Source organism: Lottia gigantea, assembly GCF_000327385.1.
Source record: "Lottia gigantea unplaced genomic scaffold LOTGIsca_72, whole genome shotgun sequence".
Classification (NCBI taxonomy): domain Eukaryota; kingdom Metazoa; phylum Mollusca; class Gastropoda; family Lottiidae; genus Lottia; species Lottia gigantea.
The window spans coordinates 670788-678143 of NW_008710427.1; positions in this window are offsets into that span (position 1 = coordinate 670788).

The window sequence follows — 7356 nt, forward strand, 5'->3', positions numbered from 1 at the left end:
CCACCCCCCCCCCCCCCCGCCACTGTCAATAGGGCATTATACCATTACATTTTCAACAGAATTAACCTCCATAATTTCCAAATTTTCAAAGTGTCTTTTGCATCTGGAATGTATATTTGTCAAATATCTATAAGTCAGTTTTCGTGCCAAGGGCAACCAAATATATCAGACGAGTAATGATCTTTAATAGTAACACTATTTACATGTGGCAAGTTTGAGCATTTCTGTGAGTGACTCTTAAATCGTTCCCATGATGATATATATTCTTTTTACTTTTCAGTACCACAAAGCCATTTTTGCGAAAATATACGATCACTTTATCGCTATGGAAATAATTCCATGTCCACTAAATAATACTTAAATCTTAAACAAAAATAATGTCAATGATACAACCATGCCAAGACTTTTATAAATTATGTCATTTCAACAGAGATCAGTTTCTCTTATAAACTTTAATATATGTAACGAGGAATCATTGAAAATAGAAGCATTTATATAAAACAAAAAGGAATGTCTTGCATAAGTTAAACCGATAAGTTACAATGAAACCTGCATTAAACATGAGACGATAATGAGAGACAACATACTGACTAGCTCTTTAGATGAGGGAGGCAATAAATGCATTGATAGGTGGGGGTTTGTTACCAAATTTGATGTTACAGTTCAAATCTTCTTTGTCCTCATTCAAGAATACGATGAACACATTGAATATCAAATCATAAGTACATCTTGTGCCTTTAGATTTGTTGGAAAACTATATAAAGTTGCACAATTAATGTAAGAGCGAATTCGAAATCGAAAAACATACAAAACAATGATGGAAATGAAACACAATAACAAAACAAATTTTCAATCGATTTCGTTCGTGTTCGTTCGAGATTTTTACTATACCAATATTTATGTTATAAATAGAACGTGAACAAAACGAATATTAATATCACGAACTATACATAATGAAGTTATTAAAAATTTCAACCTTTAATATGCACTTTTATTTATACTTTTAACAAATTTAGAATTTTATATTTACATTTATATACAATTATCATAAATAGAAAAACATAACACAAAAATAATCTCACTCATATCAAAAAACAAGGCCACTTTTACATTTCACATTTTTTTGGCAAATTTAAATTCTTTAACAAAATTCATTTTGCATTTTGGCGTTATTAACCCAAGAACATTCATCACTTACGCATCATAACCAATTTTCATTTAATACATGAAGATAATAAGCGAGATATCACAACATAATCATAAGGGGCTGTCATTGGTCACTTGAATGGAGTTCAATCAAAAAACTTCAGATCTGAAAACTGTAACAATACTTAAGCTTATCCATGTTCATATTTAAATATTAGAACGCCTTGTTTATGTCGAAAATTGAGATTTCCCTCAGAAAGTGGTATCACAAAACACTTAAACTCAAGTCAAAGCAACCTTTAGCCCATTATAAATGTGTTTCCCATGAGTCTTGTTCAATATCCAACATTGTGGCTTTCCCATTTATTAATGGGCTATCGCGTTCTCCATTTACTCTTTTATTTTCTTCTCTTTTATTCTGGTTCTGAAAAAATCGGGTCATAACATTTTAATCAAATTCAATCTTTCGTTCCAGAATTATCCATTATGTAGCTACACTTTAAATCTATAATTTCGTGAATAATAATAATAATATCTAACTCTATATACAGGCTAAAAATATCATGGTATCTGGAATAAAGAGTGTTTTCAATGTTTTTGCACCGCCGAATATAGTTATGATTGTTTTTATCAAAACAACAGGAACGAAATTTTATTGAGTTTCATCAATATTTTCCAATAATTCAACAAAAGGTACAGTATTGTGTCAATAAACAAGTAACAACAAAAATTGTATCCAGTTGAATTCAATAAAGGGACAAATATACAAGCAATAAAAGTTATGTTCCCACAACCATTTTATTAAAAAGAAATAAAAGAAATCTGAAATTATCTAAGAGATATTTTGTTAGGTGTATTTTAAGTATAAACGATGCAAAAAGACAATCACCAATAAAAGTAGTTTTCATTTAATGAAAAAAAGGTGAACAACTAAATTGAAGGTGCAGATATTAAGAGTTACGTCGCTTGAATAAGGAAAGAGAGAACTATCAAAATTGTTAGAACTACATTGTACTTTCTTCATATACTTACATGCCTTACTTTCTCGATCATAATGTAGTAGTTTTGTTCTGAAGGGGGAAATTATAAAATCATGCAATAAAATAAACAAATAGACTTGGCCTTTCATTACAGCCTTTTCCTATAGGGTATATTTATTGTTTTTTATTGGTTTATCTTGTTCTCCAAATGCAACTAATAGAAACCTAAACCAAAAATATAAACAACCGAAGTAAAATTATAAACACCCAGGGAAGATCTCAGACCTTAAAAAGATAAATTTAACCAAACCTCCAATTTAAAAAGAAGCATATTAATGTAAGATTAGCATACTTACTGGATCACCATTAACATGGCCGGGGTTTGATTCGTTCAGAGCTATCTCTGACACCTCAGCTAAAGGCTGTTTTCGATTTTCAAAACTGTCCGATATTTCTAGTTTATTTTCATATGTAAAATCCCCACTTCCGGAGTTAGAACTAGCCCATGATCGTCTGTATCCAATATCATCGGGATCTTCTGGCATTCTATATTTTTGTCGGGTGTGTCGTCTTGAACACTGAAAATAATTAGCACAACTGTTATTTTACTTAGCATTTGTCCCGCCAATGATGTATTAAAGATTATCTTTAGTCACCTAAAATATTAATATTTAATATTTTGTCTGATCATTGTTGGTGCGCATGAAATCTTTTAGATACGAATATGTTAATGAAACTATGATTAACGTACCAGAACACACATCATAAAGACAAGGAACAATAATAATACAGCACCGCAAACAATAACTGCTATAGCCCAATGTGGTAACACGGTTGTTCCCGAATCTACTACAGGCGCTGGTGTAGTTGCTATTACAGGTTCTTTTTCTAAAATTGAAATTTGGAAAGTATTAGAGTTATTATTCTGAATAGGACGGTTTCGATTGTCGTTCTTGTGCAGTCATATATACATTAATTATGATATAATAAATGTAATACAAATATGTAGCTGCAAAGAAGTCATAATCTAGTGTATTGTTGTTTATATTTCGGGCATTTTATTGCTATTTTATGTCAAATGTCGGCTATAAGGTAAAATATCCATCCCATATCCTATATAAATGGAAGATATTTGGTAGTCGATGTCTGAACAAGCAATACGATTCATTTTTACATTTTCCAATAAGTATATCACACTAGGAATTATAATGAAGATACCTGTATGTATAATGGTGTCCTTGTTGACTGTATACTCCCCCAGTAAATTATTGTTGTTATCTAGATAAGATTTGAATTCTGATGTTATATTGACTGGTCCCACTTGGTTAGCATCTGTAAATCTTGCTGTATATTCCACCACAATACTCCCCTCACTGTTAATATAATTATTGGTTTTAATATTTAGCAAGAGTAAATCATCGCGACTAATTATCGCGACTCTCCGATAGGAATGCCGAGTCGACAAACCTCGCAGAGTGGCATCCTGAAAATATACCCCGCCTCATTTGCGACATCTGTCACAATACTTATAGTGGAGCTCTAAATGGTTTGGACTCATCAGCGTAAAGTTCATAGTTTGAGCAATGACGATGGGCAAACAATTAATTACCAACTAGCATGTATATTTACTATCAATCATACACCAACTTACCTAAATACAAAGTCATCGTTGATACCAACAAATGAATCTTTTAATATACTATTCTGGTACATATTTTTGAGCTAAAAAAAAGAAAAACCAAGAATGGTACATACAGAAACATTAGTCATCATTGTAGCACAAATCAGAAGCTGGCAGTCCTATTAATCCTTTCCTGAGTTTCGAACTAAATCAATATAGGCAGACCAACAAGAATACGATCAAATCACGCCTACCTGTGGTTTAAGTTTATCTTTCAAATCTTTGTAATCAGTTGATGAGGCGTTCTTTAATGATTCCGACCACACAGCACCACTAGTAATTTTGAAAGTACCAACAACATCCAAGTCGTTAATGACGGGCGGCTGAGTTGTGACTGGAGGAATATTAACACTGGAAGATGATGTCGTCAGTTCCGTTGAGGAAGGATGTATCATTACAGATGTTGCAATTGTTGTTGGTGATGATATGGACACAGATGATGACATTAATGATGTGGACGGTATTAATGCAGATGTCATTACAGGAATTGATGTTGTTACCATTTCAGATGAAACCAATTCCAACATAGATGATGTTAGCATTTCGGATGGGATAACCATTATTGTACTGGATGTTGTTACCATTTCAGATGAGACAATTTCGGATATTAATTCAGATGATGAAACTATTACTGGAATTGATGATATCATCATATCAGTTGAAACTGTTTCGGACATTGATGATGTTACTATTTCAGAAGAAACCATTTCGGATATTGATGGTGTTGCCATTTCAGACGATGGAACGGTTTCTGGGATGGATGATGTTGCCATTTCAGATGAAACCATTTCGGAAAATGATGATCTTAACGTTGTAGATGCCGGATCAATAACTAAAATGGATGACGTTACCATTTCCGATGAAATCATTTCTGATGTGGATGATGTCACCACTTCAGAAGAAACCATTTCAGATAATGCTGATGTCACCATTTCGGATATATATGATTTTACACTTTCAGTTGAATCAGATAATGATGTTGTAACCGTTTCAGATGAAACCATTTCAGATATTGATGTTATCATTTCAGATGGAGGAACCATTACAGGAATAGATGATGTAACAATTTCAGATGAAATTATTTCTGATAATGATGATGTCATCATTTCAGATGGAGGAACCATTACAGGAATAGATGATGTAACCATTTCAGATGAAATTATTTCGTAAAATGATGATGTCATCATTTCAGATGGAGGAACCATTACAGGAATAGATGATATTACCATTTCAGATGAAATTATTTCTGATAATGATGTTATCATTTCAGATGGAGGAACCATTGCAGGAATAGATGATGTAACCATTTCAGATGAAATTATTTCTGATAATGATGATGTCATCATTTCAGATGGAGGAACCATTACAGGAATAGATGATGTAACCCTTTCAGATGAATTTATTTCGGATAATGATGATGTCATCATTTCAGATGGAGGAACCATTACAGGAATAGATGATGTAACCCTTTCAGATGAATTTATTTCGGATAATGATGATGTCATCATTTCAGATGGAGGAACCATTACAGGAATAGATGATGTAACCATTTCAGATGAAATTATTTCTGATAATGAAGATGTCATCATTTCAGATGGAGGAACTATTACAGGAATAGATGATGTAACCATTTCAGATGAAATTATTTCGGATAATGATGATGTCATCATTTCAGATGGAGGAACCATTACAGGAATAGATGATGTAACCATTTCAGATGAAATTATTTCGTAAAATGATGATGTCATCATATCAGATGGAGGAACCATTACAGGAATAGATGATGTTACCATTTCAGATGAAATTATTTCGGATAATGATGATGTCATCATTTCAGATGGAGGAACCATTGCAGGAATAGATGATGTTACCATTTCAGATGAAATTATTTCGGATAATGATGATGTCATCATTTCAGATGGAGGAACCATTGCAGGAACAGATGATGTTACTATTTCAGATGAAATTATTTCGGATAATGATGATGTCAGCATTTCAGATGGAGGAATCATTACAGGAATGGATGATGTAACCATTTCAGATGAAATTATTTCGGATAATGATGATGTCAACATTTCGGATATTGATGAAGATGGTGAAACGAGTTCTGTAATCAGTTCCGAGTCATAAACTATTCCAGTTGATTGAGCCATTTCTAATGATTCAATTATTTCTGAAGACGAAAACAATCCCGAAGAATGTACCAATTCTAATTCTGACTGGGATTTAATATCTGATGAATAAATATCGGGATCTGCCGAAATTATATCAGAAGGAATTAGTATTTCCAGTGTAGAAAAGATATCTGACGAGGACATTAGTTCAGATGACGATACATCTATTTCCGATGGAAATACCAAAGGTGATGAAGAGGATATTTCAGATGTTGAGAAAATCACTTCAGTGGATGGCAAATTACTTGACATTGTTTCCATTTCAATCGGTGATTCTGTAAAAGCAGTCGCATCTGATGAGCGTACCATTTGGGAGGCATATGTCATGCCAGGTAGGAGACTGAGCGTCTGTGAAGATAATATATCTGTTCCAGATGGCATAACAGAATCTACTTCCGATGAGGCTAGGTGGCCAACAGAGGATGTATCAAAGTTATAACTTGAAACCATTTCAGATGGTAACAAAACAGGCAAAGATACTAATGATTCCATTACAGATGATTGGAGGAAAGTTTCTTCTGGAAAATTTGATTCGTATGATACGGCCATTGCTGATGATACCTCTGGGGTATATTCTTCTGACACTGAAACCATCTGTGATGTCACCATCTCGGATTGATCAATTGATGGTAATGGTTGTATGTATGCGGATGAACTGTCTACTCCAGATAACATCTCTGAAGGCAGTACATCATAGGACTTTCCGGATTCAACTGATGGTATTTCAGATGAAAGGATCTGCGAGGATATTCTAGATTCTAATGACGAAGTCTGTAGTTCAGAAAATATTGGTAACACATCTGAGGAAGAGGGCATCACATCAGAAAAAGTTGAGAGTTCCACCTGGGACTGCATTGGTAATCCAAATGACGATACATCAACGAGCTCAGTATTCATGGAGGAAGATTTCATTTCCGGTAGCACAGGCATTTCTGATGACGTGGAGGCCCAGTATGAAGTCATTGTTGGTAAAATCATATCCGATGTAGTAACAATTTCAGACATCTCTGGTAATCCAAATATGGAAGTTTCCTCTAAAGACCCAGTTTCTGATGACATTAGACCATCGGACACTTTGGAGGATTCTGTTGACATTTCGGATGACATAGATCCACTTTGTAATAACAGTTCTGATGTCATAAGAACATAATCAGTTGATGTTTCAGATAAAATAGACAAAACGTGCGTTGATATTTCAGACTGGATCATCATTTCGGAGTAAGAAGTTGAATCAAGTTTTGATGACATAGACAGTTCATTTGAGGAGGACATGCTTGGCATTGTTGAATCAACATAAGTTGACGTTGTCGACATACTTGGTACAAACTCAAAAGCTGAAGATGATGACTTGGATGGAACTGAACCCATCGATGGC